Source organism: Sciurus carolinensis, chromosome 1 (assembly GCF_902686445.1).
Source record: "Sciurus carolinensis chromosome 1, mSciCar1.2, whole genome shotgun sequence".
Lineage (NCBI taxonomy): Eukaryota > Metazoa > Chordata > Mammalia > Rodentia > Sciuridae > Sciurus > Sciurus carolinensis.
The window spans coordinates 92,183,995-92,201,807 of NC_062213.1; the positions used below are offsets into that span (position 1 = coordinate 92,183,995).

Genomic DNA, 17,813 nt, shown 5'->3' on the forward strand with positions numbered 1-17,813 from the left:
ATCCCTACCCACTCAGTGTAACTCCACTCCTTCCTCCTTGACCCTTTCCAAACCTGATTTATCATTAACAAATGATAAATTAATTAGTATTAAATTAGTTTATCACATGGCCCTTGGAATCCTCCATGTAAATATAGAACACCCACTTACATGGCTGTTTCTGTCAAGATGGCCACTACATAGCCTAAAAAGACATGCCAGTAGAAAACACCCAGATATGTTTTAATTATATTTTAAACTTTTTTAAATGTAGAGCTGCATTTACAATAAAATAAAAGAAGTCCCCTTGGGAAAAAAAAGCAAAGAAAAAATGTGAAACTGGAGAGGATATGATCTGACACCAGTTTACACAGATATTGTTAGGTCCAGTTTCCCTAGTGGTTGGGCTGTCTTCATCTCTTGGATCTGAAGATAAGATATGGGCAAAGGAGGTCAGAATTGGAATTCAGGTTTCTTCCATACCATCACTTCTGTGATGGAATAAACTAGAAAAACATCCACCCAAATAGATAGGCAAGGAAGCTTGTCTATCGTCTCGCTAAATATTGGTTGGTTTTGCTTTTGCTTTTCTCATTCTGAGAGTTACAAATCACCAGTTTGAGTTTTTAGTTTACACATATCTACTTGCATGATCCTGGAATAAAACACATAATAAGATAAAAAGTGATTACAAATTTTTAATACCTTGTGACACCTGATAAAATTTGATCAAGAGAACTCGCTCAAAGAAGCTGTGAAGGATACTCACACAAAAGCCTTTCCTAACACTAGACCGTAGAAATCTAGAGGATGGAGACTGAAATAATCCACAATGAATGGGAGTTATCAGACTAAATAGTTTAGGTACCAAAAAAATTACACAGAAAGGAAATTATATTTGAAATACTAAAAGTTATGAAAAGAAATCATTTGAGAAAAAAGACAGTATTTAAAAAATAAAATGCCAGGCACATTTATAAGGCAAATTTAACCTCGAAAATAACTTATTGCTATAAGTATACCAACACTCAATAGGTGAATTAAACAAGAAAAAGTGGAATAATTTTGAAATATTTCTGAATTGGAAGATCTGAAAAGTTTCTTCTAATGCAATACAGAGATAAAGGCATTGAAAATGAAAATGACACTTAAAGATATGAAGCTTAGCTAAGTGAAGTGGCTTCCACCATTAATTCCAGTAACTCTGGAGACTGAGGTAGCAGGTTTGCACCCTTGAGACCAGCCAGGGCAACTTAGTGAGACCCTGTCTCAAAAGAAATAAAATAAAAATGTGGCTCAGTGGTAGAGTGCTCCTGGGTTTCACCTCCAGTACCAATAAAAAAAAAAAAAGATATAAAGATTAGTACAAATTCCAAAATATGTTCAATTAGAATTTTATAAAGAGATAAAACACATAATGGGAAAGGATATATTTAAAGAAATTGTGACTGAGAATGTTCCAGAATTAATGAAACCGGTGAATATCAGGATTGAAAAAAGGCAAAAAACTCCAAAGTAGAGTTAAGGAATCTGAAAAATAATTTTTATTTTCAAAGAGAAGAAAGAAAGTCAAGAGATTCAGGAAACCCAGAACATAATACAAATGTAAAACAAAGATTTTTTTGGATATTTTTTGTTTCTTAAATATGCATTCAATCTATTTCTACTAAATAGCAAGAGTTAAATTCAACTCTAGGATTAAAAGGAATAAAAAGATAAAAGTTGATACTATAGAGAAAAGCACATATTGAACAACCATAAATATAGAATATCAGAAAATACAAAGAAAAAATGAGCCACATTAAATATGTTTTATTTACATTAGCACTGCTTACATCCTTGTTCACTGTGACCACCAGAATTTGGGCTGAAATAATCAGGTATGACCAAGGCAGTGGGAATACATATCCATGAGAATATCAAGTGGTTTTTAATTTAGAAATTTATGAAGATGTCAGAAAGGATACTAAACACCACATATGATACCTTTAGAGTTCAGGTATCAACTTCTCCTAACTCCTCAGTAGAAAGCTGATGAATACAGGGTGGTTTCTTGTGTTAGCCAGTTTTATATCACTATAATGAAATACCTGAGATAATTAACTTTGAAAGAAATAAACTTTCATTGGCTCACAATCTTAGATGTTCCAGTTTACAATCAGGTGACCCATCACTTTGGGTCTATGGAGAGGCTGCACATCATGCTGGGAGAGCATGTCAGAGCAAAACTGCTTGCATCACAACCTAGGAAGCAAATAAGAGGAAGACAGGAAAGAGGAAGAGGCACAGGTCCTACAATCCCTTCAAGGGCAAGCTTTCAATGACCTAAGGACTTTACCTCCTAAAGATCCCACCACCTCCCATTAACCCCACCCTGGGAAACAGACATTTAACACATAAGCCTTTAGAGACATTCAACATCCAAACTATAGTGTGTTCCCAGGACCTGCTCACCTTCCACTAGGCCTCACCCCTTGAAAATCCATCACCTCTCAATACCTTTATATTGAAGACCAAGATTCCAGCATTGAATCTTTGGGGAACAAATCACACCAATGTTCTATTTCCTGACTTGATTTCAAGAAACCAATCAACTTAGCTGCATTAGAGTTGAATGTATAATTATTCTATTAACTTTATATATTTGCATTATGCCTTATCTATTTTTTTATTTATTTTATAATTTTTTTTTACAGACTACATTTTGATTCATTGTACACAAATGTGGTACATCATTTTGTTTCCATGGTATGTTTTACAATAAAATAGAAAAATAGCACCACCACCACCACTGGAAAAAAAGAAACAAAATTTCAGTATGAGTCTTTCTTGTAATTCTATTTTCTGAAAATCTATTTTCTGTTTTTTTCCTCAAATAGGTCTCTCCTGGTCGTGCTTTCTCTCATATTACTGGACTTTCAGGATGACATACTGAGGGTCCATAGCAGCTCCTGTGCACTTGTTCAAGCTGTTCTTTATATTGATATTGCTAAGAAGGTTTTGCTTGCCTCCAATTATACTCTAGAAAATTATTGACCCTTGATTTCACTTATTTTATAATCCCTACTGGATTTTTGTGCCTGGAATTGTTTTGTGCACGGTGTCCAAGATACTGTATTCCCAGTAATAAAAAACATGAATGCCAGGGGTAATCCTTTGTATTCCACTACCTTTTGCCTCTAAAAGAATTTTTTTAACTATGCCACAAACAAAACCACATAGGCTTCTTTAAAAAAAATTTTTAAATGTATTACAAACATGTCAGTTTCCTCAACTTCAACTAGCGATCTGAGCAATCTGAATCAAATTCGGCAGGTATTTCATGGAAGTTGACAAGTTAATTCCACAAATAATTATAAGCAAAGAAATAGTCAAGAATACCCAAGATGTACTGGTAAAATGCAAAGTAGGAAAGGTGTTCTAATGATTATCAACACTTATTAAAAATCTAAAGTATCTGAGACAGGGTTGTATCAACACAAGGATAGACTTATAAAATAAGTGATGAGAATAAGGGGTCCAGACCAGAAACAGAGGGAGAGATACAGATACAGATATGCTATACTGTGTTTGGGGTCTGCGAGTTCTGTGGAAATCTGTGCAGTCACGTGCTGTCACAGTGGGACCACTGTGGATCTCCAACTTACTTTTTCTCCATAAGGAGAGGTTGGTCTTGGGACTGAGCCAATTCAGGTGGGACAGAAAGTATATACATGTATTATCTTTTCAAAATACAAGAAAGTTGGTACTTCATATCAGTGGTATTGTTAGCTGACTGTCATTAAAAAATGAAAATGAAAATTAATGTCAGTAATATGGCCAAATAGAGTAGCCTGTCACTAGTTTTCTTTTTGGAATGATATGTCTAAGGAAGTAAGTCAGAGATTATCAGGGCAGTAACAAGATCCCTGCAATACATAAAAACCCATCACAGAAAGGCCAGTGAGGCCCCTGTCTCTCCCACATGCTCTGTCCCACCTGGATTGACCAAAACAGACTTCTTATGGGGTAAAGTAAGCTGGAGATCCCCAATGGTCACCACTGCCACCACAGATGACTGCATAGGAGATTTCACAGAACTCACAAACCCCAGACACAACTAGGAGAGTTGCCCAGAGTTCACATGACTGTACTGTCAGAGAGGAGCCCACATTGTACCTTCTCCAGTTCCAATGATCTGGGCTGCCAGGGCTGCATATTATCTTAAAACTGGACCCACTGCTGGAGTCTGTCCTGCCCTATGGCCTAGCAGCCACAGTCTATTGTCATTCTTTTAACTTTACTGTCATTTCCCCCATGATGACAAGGGTGGCTACAACACCACAATCCCAGCTGCTTGGAGACCAAGCCAAGGAGAAAGTCCAAGACAGGCTTCCAAGCCCACGTGGTGCCCTGTTGAGAATACTAACAGAGGATGGGAGAGCAATTACTGAGACCAGGGGTCTCTGATGCCCTCATGGCTGTGGCATGCCCAGTTCCTGGGAATGTTTCTGTGCAAGGGCACAGGATGCCTAGCTGCTGTGGCAATGCCCTGCATGAGGAGGTTCTGTGCAAGAGTCCTATCAGCTCTGACCTTGATCTCAGGCACACAGCTGGCCCTTTCTGGTCCTGGCGGAGGTAGAGGATGCTGAAAGGCAAAAGAGCTACCAGGAAATTGAACAAAAATTTGAAGTTCAGGCAGAGGAAGAGGGAAAGCAAGTTGAAAATGAGCAGAGAGAACTATTTGGTGACCTGCTAAACAGAATTTGAGCTTTTGGAACAGAAGGTTGAGCTTGCACAGTTTCAGAAAGAGTGGAATGAGCATAATGCCAAGATAATTAAGTACATCAGAGCTAAGACAAAGCCCCATTTATTCTATATTCCTAGAAGAATGTGTCCAGCTACCCAAAAACTAATAGAAGAATCACAGAGAAAAATGAATGCTTTATTATTATTTGAAGATAGATACATCAGATTTGCAGAACAAATAAATAAAATGAGGGCTAGGCCCAGAAGACAATCAGTGAAGGAAAAGGAGTATCAAGGGGTGCATACTGAAGAACAGAAGCAGAACAAGAAGAGGGTAAGGTGGTTCAGCAAGAGGAAGAGTTGGAGAAGACAGGTGCTCAGAACAGTGATGTAGAAATAGAGGAAGAGGAAAAGGAAGTACATGTGGTTCATAGTGATACAGAGAAAGAAAGGAAGGAAGAAGAACAAAAACAGGAAATGGGGGTGAAGATGGAGGAGGAAACTGAGGTAAAGGAAAAGGAGAAAAGTTGAGAGCAGTGATGGAGAATGGGAGAGCAGTTATTGAGATCAGGGGTCTCTGATGCCCTCATGGCTGTGGCATGCTTGGTTCCTGGGAAAGTTCCTGTGCAAGGGCCCAAGATGCCTAGCTGCTGTAGCAATGCCCTGCATGAGGAGGCTCTGAGTAAGAGTCCTATAACCTCTGACCTTGATCTCAGGCACACAGCTCCCCGGAAGGAAGAAACTCTTATGCTAGACAACCACAATGTTTCACCAGCTCCACTTCTCAGGTTCCTGTCTGCCTTATAGCGACTTTTAACAATGGACTTTCTTGAGAGCTACACACAGCTCCTAACATTGCACTTTGCAATTGTGGATTGCAACTGTGGAAAAGCTACATAGGATGTTCTAGTTTCTGTAACTTTCCTGAATACAAAGAATAATGCTTGCATAGTCTCTAAATTGATAATGAGACATATATAAATATGTTGCTGGCATAACTCTTTAGAACTGCATCTCCATCAGAGAGCAGGTTCCACCTTATTCCAGGTTAATCTTCAAGATTTGTGTCTGTGAATCTTTATTTCCCAATCCCACTTTGCCCCTCACCAGACCCAAGAGTTTGGTCATGGTGGACGTGACAGAGAAGCAGCAACATACCCCAAAAAAGTTACAGATGTGCTAGAGATGGTTGAGAATGTCAAAAATGTAATTGCTGAGCAGGAGGTAATGGAAACTAATCAAGGTGAAAGTATAGAACCTTCAGAAAATGAAACTAGCAAAGAATTGGAACCACAGATGGAATTTGACATTAAGCCAGATAAAGAATGTAAATCTCTCTCTCCTGGGGGGAAAAAATGTTAGTGCTCTAGAAATGGAAAAGGAATCTGAGGAAAAAGAAGAAAAAGAATCTGAACCCCAACCTGAGCCTGTGGCTCAACCTCAACCTCAGTCCCTGCCCCAACCTCAGTCCTAGCTAGTACTTCAACCCCAGCCTCTCTCTCAGCCTGAGACTTTGCTATTAACTGTCTTACATCCACCACCTCAGGTTATTGAGGAGCAAAGGAAATTTACTACCTGAGCGAAAGGAGTTTCCTATAGAGACTGTCAAACTCACTGAAGTGCCAGTAGAGCCACTCTTGACTGGCACATTCAGAAAGCAAAAGTAATGTCAAAAGTAGAAGCAGAAGTAGAGGTCCAGTTAGAAATGAAACAAGGAAGAGCAGAAGTTGAAGCAGCAGCAGTAGCAGTACTAGTAGCAGTTCAACCAGTAGCAGCAGAGGAGGCAGTTCCAGAAGTAGCTCCGGTACAAGTGGTAGCAGCAGCAGTACTGGAAGCAGTGAGCGTAGCAATCAGAGTAGGGAACAGCGCATAATAGAGATAGAAAGCACAGAAGGAGCGTGGAGCCGAAGCAAAGGGAGATTCGGGACTGGAGAGAAGTCACAAACCTCCCAAAGGTGGTTGTAGTTGAGATGCAAAAGGATCAAAGGGCACGAATTCCCGCTCCCACAGAAAGAGGTCTATATCAGAGAGTAGTCATCCAGGCAAAGGATCTTCAAGAAGTGAAAGCGACCGAAAACCAGACAGGAAAGACAAAAGGCTGTTAATGGAAGAAGCCAGGCTTTCTGAGCTTATTCTTTGCAGCAAAAGATTTCTTGATGAGTAAAAAGATCACCTTTAAGGAGAATGCTGCCTTTAATTACTTGTTGTGAAAAAAGTCTTTTTGGAAAATACAAACTGTCTGTTTATCAGACATTCTTGTACTTTTTGCATAATTTTGTAGGAGTTATTTATCAAAATTGTCAGGTTCCAACGTACGTAAAAATAATAATAATAATAATAAAAGATGAACATCCCTTGACATCTTTTTTAAATATCCTATACTCTTAACTAAGAATCTGTATATTTTAATAGGTAAATCTTTAAGTCTGTTTGTTCCCTTCTAATTCTGTATCATACATTGCTATTTTTTTAGTTGTAGATGGACATAATACCTTTATTTATTTAATTTACTTATTTATTTATTTACTTATTTTTATGTGGTGCTGAGATTCAAACCCAATGCCCAAGTCACTTTGTGTTCTAGCAATAAATGTGCATTTCTTTCATTATTTGGGGGATGTCCTTGTTGACACTTGTACAATAAATATCCTCTTGGTGTCATTTTCAGTTTTTATAACTGGATATTGAGCATGATGAGAATGTTTTTGAAGGCTTCATAACTTCTATTTGCCTTCGACAATTATTTTGAGTTCTCAGAGTCAGATCTTTGCAACTTTGAGAATGAGTATTTTGTTCTGAGATCACTTGCTATTTTCTCATCTCCCTTGTTTTAACCTAAGCATTGTCCTGTTTCTCATTTTAAACCATATAGTTGGTAGATAACTTAATGGTATGATTTGGTTTTCATTTTCCTCCTGGTTATGGGAGAATCATTCTCTTGTCTTCATGGTTACTCGTGAGGTCAGTATATGCATCTGTTGAACTAAGGACTTCTTTCTCGGGGAGGGAGTTAGAAGAACCTTCTAAACTTGGTTTTTGAGTTTGTGCTCTTATCTTAACTTTTGTGTTGGCTCTAACTGAAACATGACAATATGTGTTTTCAAGAATTTTTGTTTAAGGATGTGTCAAATGAAAGATTACAAAATGAAGGAAGTTCATCTAGACTTGAATACATAAGCAAGATATCAGACAAGTGTACCAAGTGATTATTAACTTCATTGTCATGAATTCATATGAACTTGAGTATCTGTTTATCTGTTTCCCATTGCTATACCTGTGCAAATAAATGTGGCTTCGACTTGTGTGACTGCAAAAGAAAGAAAGAAAGAAAGAAAGAAAGAAAGAAAGAAAGAAAGAAAGAAAGAAAGAAAGATAGATCCCAGAAATAAACTCACACATCTACAGCCAGTTGATGCTAAACAAAGGCCCCTAAAACATATGTTGGAGAAATGACAATCCCTTCGATTAATCATGCTGGGAAAAATGGATATCCACATGCAGAAGATGGAAACTGGACCCCTATGTCTGACCCTATACAAAACTCAACTCAAAGTGGATACAAGACTTAAATGGAACACCTGAAATTTCAAAGTAGTAAAAGAAACAGGAAATATCTCAAGCTATTGGAATGTTGCAACAGACAATGACTTTCTGGATGAAATTCCCAAAAATCAGAGAGAACAAAAATTGAAAAATGAAATAATATCAAACTGAAAAGCTTCTGCACAGTAAGGAAACAGTCAACAAAGTGAAGAAACAATGCACAGAATGGGAGAAAATGCTTGCCAACTATGTATCTCACAGAGGGTTGATATCAAGAATAAATATGGAACTCAGAAAACAATAACAGATACATAATCCATTTCAAAATGGACAAATGATCTGAAAAGGCTCTTTTCAAATGAAGAAATGCAAATGGCTCATAAATATATGAAGAAATACTCACTATAATTAACATCAGGGAAATGCAGATCAAAACTATGATAAGAGATCATCTCATCCCACTTAGAATGAGTGGTTGAGTGCAGGGGCACACTCCTTTAATCCCAGTTACTCAAGAGGCTAAGACAGTAGGATTCCAAGTTCAAGTCCAACCTAAGCAACTTAGCAAGGCCCTGTTTCAAAATGAAAAATAAAAAGGGCTGGAGAAGTCACTCAGTGGCAAAATTTCCCTGGGCTCAATCCCCAGTGCCCAAAAAATAAATGAGTAAATAAATAACCAATGCTGGTGAGAGAAAGGAACTCCTACACATTGCTGGAGAGAATCTAAATTAGTACAGTTACCACAGAGAACAGTTTCAGTATGGTTGTTCAAAAAACAAACTGAAAAGATATCTACCATATAATTCAGCTATTCTACTTTTGGGTGTTCATCCAAATGAAAGCAAATCATCACATTAAAGAAAGACCTAGACATTCATGTTTATGCAACACTATTCACAAGAGTTAAGATATGAAATTGATCTAGGTGCCCATCAACAGATAAATGAATTTTTAAAACATGGCATATACACACAATGGAATATTATTAGATCATAAAGAAAATATTGCCATTTGCAGCAAAATGGATGGAACTGTAGGACAATATAGTAAATGAAACAAGCCCAGACACCGAAAGACTAGCAGTGCATATTCCCTCGATGTGAAAGCTAAACAAAATTCATCGAGTGATTAATCGATGTTTGGAAGGGGTGGGGAAGGCAGGGGCATGTGAAAAAAGGAAAGTTAGACTGAATCTGTGCTTGCTATACGTAGGTATAGAAGTCTCACAACAAACCTCATTAATATATACAGTATGTTAATAATCACAAATAAAATATGGAATTTAATAAAAAGAGAAATTTCAAAAAATACATATAACCTGTGACCAATCAATCCCATTTCTATGTATATTCCCAAGAGAAATAAGTGCTTATGTTCATAAAGACATGCACAAAACAGGTGTGGTGGCACTACATGGGAGACTGAGGCAGCAATATCACAAGTCTGTGGCCACCCTGAGCACTTAGCAAGAAACTACCTTAAAATAAAATTTAAAAAGTGTTGGGGATGTGGTTCAGAGGTAGAGTGCCCCTGGATTGAATCTCCAATACTACCAAAAGAAAAAAAAAAGACATTTACAAAAATGCTTAAAGTAGTATTATTCAAAATAGCTAAAATCTGGCAACAATTAAATGTACATTTACAGAAGAATGGATAAATTATTGACTATTTACATGATGGAATACTACCCAGCAATGAAAAAAGGTTGAACTACTGTTAACATGCAACAACATGGATAAATCACAGAAATAACATTCAACCAAAAAAGGCAGAGATAAAATAGTACTTACCATTAAGATTCCAGTAATGTGAGGTTCAAAAACAGAATCAAAATTAATTTAAGGTGGTAGAGATCAGAATATTGGTTGCCTTTAAAAGACACTGACTGGAAAGAACAGCCATGAAGGAGATTTCTGAGTGCTGAAAATATTCTTTATAAGAGTAATGGAGGGCTGGGGAGATAGCTTAGTTGGTAGAGTGCTTGCCTTGTAAGCACAAGGCCCTGGGTTGGATGCCCAGCACCCAAAAAAAAAGAGTAGTGGATCTGGCAGGGTTGTGGCTCATTGTTAGAGCACTTGCCTAGCACCTGTGAGGCACTGGGTTTTATCCTCAGAACCAATAAAAATATACTTAAAATAAAGTTATGTCCATCTACAACTAAAAATATCTTTAAAAAAAAAATAGTAGTGGACCACGCTTGGGTTTCGTCCACAATAGAGATCCTAAAACAGAAAAGAAAAGAAAACCAAAGCAGTCTACCTTGGCACTGGAGCGTTAAAGATAAAACTTTATTTGGGGCGTGACACCAGGTAGCAGGAGTGGGACACTAGGAAGGGTAAAATAAGACGGGGTGGAAAGTCAATAGGGTGGTGTCATCAACCTTGCCACCACTATGGAAAACTGACTCTGATCCTCCATACTGATTGTGCCTCTGAATTATCTACCTGAGAGATGAGAGAGCACATGCTCATGACCTCCCATCCGGTAATAGTCAAGGATTGTCCAGGGGCTGTTACCTCCCGACACCTGCATTCTGAACGTTCACATGTGCCAAGTGGCTTCTCTCAGGTGTCCCAATCACAGGGCAAGAAAAGTCTTGGGGCAAAGGCGCAGAGGATGTGCAATGCTGCTGAAGTGAGTCTCTGTCACAGCTGCTTCAGTAGGGATGGTACAGAGGAGTCTGCCACTATCGTGTTATGTTGAAGAATTTATATATATGTGTATGAAACAAACAAAAAATTAAAAATCAGTCTCCCCCCCCTGCCACCCCTCCCCCCCCAAGAAAGCCTCAATACGCCACAGCCTTACAGCCTTGGTTAACTATTTAGCGCTCCACGCCACCTAGTGGTGCAATATAAACATTCACAAGCGTCAGCAGGTGTTTAAAAAATGTGCTCTGTTCCAAATTGAAATCCTAGTGCCTGATGCACAATGCTCACCTGGAATTACAGCTGCTTGTGTGTTAGGATCATTCTCTTAACCCACTACTTTAAGATGAACAGGAAAACTCAGTTTGGCACTTTTAAGTAAACTTTATTGGTGTGGGGAGCTTTGTAGGTGAGACTGTGCTGTAAATGCAGGATTTTTTCTGCCTCTGGGCTACTTCCACCATATTTTGTCCCACGGTTTCGGTCAACCTTAAATAAGATTTGCAAACTGCATTCGTAACCTAAACAAGCCTAATTCCTCCGGTCTTCTGGGGATCACTCTGTTCTTAAATCTCCAAACTAAAGTATCTATGACAAATACACCAAATGAATTCCATTAAGCAAGCTAATTCCATTATTTTAAAACCACAATTAAATAATTTCTATCTTTCCAATTTTTATTTATACTGTATTAAAAGTATATTATTGTAATAAATCATTTTACATAAAAAGATTTATGTTATATAAATTATTTTTACATAAAAGTACATAGTAAAAAAACTGATGCATCAAATATTGAATATAAAGGTTTTGTGCATTTTCTTTCGTAGCCATTATTTTCTATGAAATGTAATTTTATTAGACTGAATTGTTTCTATATGTCATTTTGTTCACTATGACATGTATTCTATGTTGGTTTTTGCTAGTATTTGTATTATTTGTTTAAATTTTACATAAAGTAAAAATGGTTAACTCATTGTTGCACTTCTGATCAGATACTAATTGCCCTTTATCCTGAATTGGATTATAATATTGCTAATCTGGTTCTCCAACAGACTTTGCAGACTGTACTAACTATTCACTCTAGACTGAGAAAGAGCACAGAACACAATTAAATGTTCTGTTTATACACTACTGAGTCACTTACAATATATGTAGGCTTATTGCTTTTCAGGATTAATGGTTAATTCCTTCATTTTGCCTTATTAATTCTTAATAATATCAAAACATCCAGTGCAATGCTGAATAGAAATGACAAACTCAGATGTTCTTGGTTTGTTCCCAATCTTGGAAGCATAAAATGTCAACATTCATATCCCATTAGTTGGGATATTAGCTTTTAGTTGTCCTTTATCAAACTGAGGACATTCCGTTCAGTTCCTAATTTACTGAGAGATCTTCTCCTGAACAAATATTAAATGTTTCAGATCTTTTTCTATCTGTTGAGATGAACATATGACTATTCTCCTATGATCTGTTAAGGTGATTAATTATGCTGTTTGATTTTTAGATATTTAGCCAGTGTTCCTTTTCTGGGATAAACCTTACATGCCTGTGATGTACGTTTTCAGACAATACTAGATTTTTTTTTATTGTAAACAAATGGGATACATGTTGTTTCTCTGTTTATACATGGAGTAAAGGCATACTATTTGTGTAATCATACATTTACATAGGGTAATGTTCTTTGATTCATTCTGTTATTTTTTCCCTTCTCCCCCACCCCTCCAACCCCTCTTTTCCCTCTATACAGTCCTTCCTTCCTCCATTCTTGCCCCCCTACCTAACCCTAACCCTAAACCTAACCCTACCCTAACACTAACCCCTCCCACCCCCCATTATGTGTCATCATCCACTTATCAGCGAGATCATTCGTCCTTTGGTTTTTTGAGATTGGCTTACTCACTTAGCATGATATTCTCCAGTTTCATCCATTTGCCTGCAAATGCCATAATTTTATCATTCTTTATGGCAGAGTAATATTCCATTGTGTATACATACATATATATATATATATATATATATATATATACCACAGTTTATATACCATCCAACAAAGAGCGAATACACTTTCTTCTCAGCAGCACATGGATCCTTTTCTAAAATAGACCATATTTTATGCCACAAAGCTAATGTTAGCAAGTACAAGAAGATAGAGATACTACCTTGTATTCTATCAGATCATAATGGATTGAAATTAGAAATAAATGACAGAATAAAAAACAGAAACTTCTCCAATACCTAAGGATTAAATAATACACTATTATATGATGAATGGATAACAGAAGACATCAGGAGGGAAATTAAAAAATTCTTAGAAGTAAACGAGAACAAAGACACATCATATCAAAATCTCTGGGACACTATGAAAGCAGTACTTAGAGGAAAATTTATTTCATGGAGTGCATTCAACAAAAGAAGTAGAAATCAACAAATAAACGACTTAACACTATAGCTCAAAGCCCTAGAAAAAGAAGAGCAGACCAACATCAAAAGTAGTAGAAGACAGGAAATAGTTAAAATCAGAGCTGAAATCAACAAAATTGAAACAAAAGAAACAATTGAAAAAATTAACAAAACAAAGAGTTGGTTCTTTGAAAAAATAAACAAAATTGATAAACCCTTAGCCACACTAACAAAGAGAAAGAGAGAGAAAACTCAAATTACTAAAATTCGGAATGAACAAGGAAATATAACTACAGACACGATTGAAATACAAAACATAATTAGAAACTATTTTGAAAATCTATACTCCAACAAAACAGAAAACCTCGAAGACATCAACAAGTTTCTAGAGACATATGAATTACCTAAACTGAACCAGGAGGATATACACAACTTAAATAAATCAATTTCAAGCAACGAAATAGAAGAGGTCATCAAAAGCCTACCAACAAAGAAAAGTCCAGGACCAGATGGGTTCTCAGCCCAGTTCTACAAAACCTTTAAAGAAGGGCTCATTCCAATACTCCTCAAAGTATTCCATGAAATAGAAGAGGAGGGAACCCTCCCAAACTCATTCCATGAAGCCAATATCACCCTGATACCTAAACCAGATAGAGACACATCGAGGAAAGAAAATTTCAGACCAATATCCTTAATGAACATCGATGCAAAAATTCTCAACAAAGTTTTAGCAAATTGCATACAAAAATATATTAAAAAGATAGTGCACCACGATCAAGTGGGTTTTATCCCAGGGATGCAAGGTTGGTTCAACATCCGGAAATCAATAAATGTCATTCACCACATCGACAGACTTAAAATTAAGAATGACATGATTATTTTGATAGATGCAGAAAAAGCAGAAAATGCAGCATCCCTTCATAATCAAAACACTAGAAAAAATAGGGATAGTGGGAACATTCCTTAACATTGTAAAGGCCATCTATGCTAAGCCCATGGCCAATATCATTCTAAATGGTGAAAAACTGAAAGCATTCCCCCTAAAAACTGGAACAAGGCAGGGATGCCCTCTCTCACTACTTCTATTCAACATTGCTCTGGCTAGAGTTTCGAGGACAATTAGACAAACCAAAGAAATTAAAGGAATACGAATAGGAAAAGAAGAACTCAAACTATCCCTGTTCGCTGATGACATGATTATATATTTAGAGGAACCTGGAAATTCCACCAGAAAACTTTTAGAACTCATAAGTGAATTCAGTAAAGTACCAGGTTACAAGATCAATGCTCATAAATCCAATGCATTTTTATACATAAGTGATGAATCTTCAGAAAGAGAAGTTAGGAAAACTACCCCATTCACAATAGCATCTAAAAAAATAAAATACTTGGGAATCAATCTCACATTACTAGACTTTATTAAGTTTTGTTAAGAATTTTTATATCTAAATTTATGAGAAATATTGATCTGTAATTTTTTGTTATAATTCCATTGTAAGGTATCAATGTTAGGAATAGCCTCACCTCATAAAGCAAATGTGGACTACTACCATCTCTGTTTTTACAAAGATTTTACGTAAGATTGTATTTTTTTCCCTCCTTTAAATGTTTGATAGAATTCACTAAGCTTTCTGAGTCAGGACATGGCAGGCTTTTAAAAAAATATATGTAATAGTATTATTTAGTGGCAGGCTTTTAAAAAAATATGTGTAATAGTATTATTTAATTTTACTTTATTTGATTTCCTATGTTTTTAATATTTACTGTTTTAATAGCAAATTACCAAGGAGCAATTCAGATGCTCACTTTCTTCTTGTCTCAGTTTCAGTAAAGTTGTGTTCTGTAAGGATTTTTTTATTTAATTTATATTATCAAATGTATTACCATATTTTCATTGAATTCCCAGGTTATCCTTTTAATAATAGATTCTGTGGTAGTATCTTTTCTTTTATTATTAATACTGGTTATTTGATGATTTTTTTCTTTTTTTTTCTTGACACTTTTTTAAGGTACTGGAAATTCAACACAGGGTTGCTTTACCACTGAATTACATTCCCAGTTCTTTTTATTTTTTATTTATTTATTCATTTATTCATTTTCTTGTTTGAGGCAGAGTCTCACTAAGTTGCCCTGCTGGCCTAGAACTTGTAATCCTCCTACCACCATCTCCCCAGTAGTTGTGCATACAGTCATGTGTCACTGTGCCCAGCTTCCTGGGGACACATCAATTTTATTAGTCTTTTCAAGGTGCTGTTTACATTTCAAATATTCTGAATATTTTCTCGATTTCATATTGATTTCAAGTTTATTTCCCTTGTGCGGAAAGCATTCTCAGTGATCTCAATTCTTCCATATTAATTGAAACTTCTTTTATGGTCCAATATGTAGCCTGCCACAAAGAATCTTCCATATGTGTTGGAAGGAAACATACGGACACTGAAACACAATAAGCAGGGAGGGAAGGAAGAATAGAAATTTATTGGTTTAGACAAAGAGGAATGAAGGGAAGGGAGAAGGATGGGAACAGGAAAGACAATAGAATGAATCAGACATAACTTCCCTGTGTTCATATATGAACACACAACCAGGGTAACTCCACATCATGTACAACCACAAGAATGGGATGCTAATTAGAATAAGTTATACTCCGTGTATGTATAATATGTCAAAATACATCCTATGGTCATGTACACCTAAAAAGAACAAATAAAAAAAGAATCTGGGCCCTGGGTTCAATCCCCAGCACTGCAAAAAAATAAAGAATTTGGTCAGGTAAATGTCTAACAGGTGTATATTGGGTCATGTTGGTTGATATTTTTATTCAAATCTTCTCTATTCTTCACTGATTTTATTTATTCTGTCAATTGCTGAGAGAAGTTATGTTACAAAAAACCTCCAACCATGATTTCGATTTAATCATTTCTCCCTTTGTTTCTATTGCTCTTTTCATTGTGAATTCAAAAAATTGTTATTAGCTTCATTAACATTTGGGATTTTTATGTCTTCTATATGAATTGCTTTACCATTACAAAAATTCTACTCATTTACCACTGCCAGTTCTTTCCAATCTTCCTTGTACTTCTGAGTTTACAACTTGTACCCTCGTTACCCTGAAGGGTCCCTTGAGCAGTTCTTTGCTCCTTTCTGCACTGGGGATTGAACCCGGGCCTCACACATGCTGGACAAGCAGGCTACTCTGAAGTGCGCCCAGACCTTTTTTATTGGGGGCAGGTCTGGGTAAGTTGCTCAGGTGGCCTTACACTTGCAGATGCCCCTCCTCAGCCCCTCAGGTACTAGGTCCTGGGTACCCTGTACCATTTTTCAGTAAGTCTGCTGGCAACAAATCCCCTCAACTTTCCTTTATCACAAAATGTCTTTATTTCACTTTATTTTTAAAAGATGCTTTGATGGATGTGTAATTCTAATAGACGGCTTGCTTCTCTTTGTTGTGTCTCAGCATTTTAAAGCTTTCATCACCTCCATTACATGCTGGCCTTCATTTCTGATGAAAAGCCAACAGCAAGTCCTCCCATTGTCTTCATGGATGTGCTCTGTCTTCACGGCTGCTTCTAGGGTTTTCCTTTGTCTGTGGTTTCCAGCAGTTTGACTCTGACACTCTGTGATGTAGTTTTCTTTGTATTTATTTTGCTTGGGATTCACAAATTTGGGGGTCTTTGCGGTTGGCTGGGGGGAGTTGTGTGCTTGCTGTTAGTGTTGTGTGTGGAGTGCTGGGAGGACCTGGGGCCTCCTACATGCTGGGCAAGGCCTCCACTCTGCTGAGCTACCTCCCGTCCCTCACTGGGATTTTTGAATTGATAGTTTTCAATGACTTTGGGAAAAATTTAGTCATTATTTCAAAAAGTACCATTTCTGGTTGGGCACAGTGGCACACACCTGTATTCCCAGCAATTAGAAGGCTCAGGAGGCTGAGGGAGGAAGATCATGAGTTCAAAGTCAACTTCAGCAATTTAGAGAGACTTTGTTTCAAAATAAAAATAAATAAATAAAATGGAAGCCTGTGGATGTAGCTCAGTAGTAGAACATCCCTGGGTTGAATTTCTAGTCAATTATTATAACACAAGTCATAGATGATGTTTTAATCTGTCAGCATTTTTTCTCTGTTCTCTTTTGAATAATTTCTATTGACCTTTCTTCAAGATCCCTGACTCCTTCTTCGCAGTGTTTGTTCTGTTGTTAAGGTCATCTGCTATAGTTTTGGTTTTCAGACTCATTCTATTAGGTTGGGTTTTTTTGTTTGGTTTGGTTTGGTTTGGTTTCTTTTCATTTTATGAGATTACCCATATTTACCTGTTTGTTACTCTTTTGCTTATAAATTTTGAGTGTATTATAATACTTTTAAAATCATTTATGGCTAGTTCTAATGCTGGGGTCTATGACTGTTTGATCTGTTGATTTTGTATGTTATTTTCCACATGTTTTATAAATAGTTTCTGGTGTACCAAATATCACCAATGATGCGCAATTTGGATGCTAATGCAATTTAGGATG

The 17,813-nt window shown here is 36.8% G+C and overlaps 1 pseudogene; it reads left to right on the forward strand.

The window, feature by feature from the left end:
* The first annotated feature begins 3,237 nt into the window (after window positions 1-3,237).
* Window positions 3,238-6,871, forward strand: LOC124987393 (pinin-like; annotated as a pseudogene).
* Window positions 6,872-17,813: the final 10,942 nt, after the last annotated feature.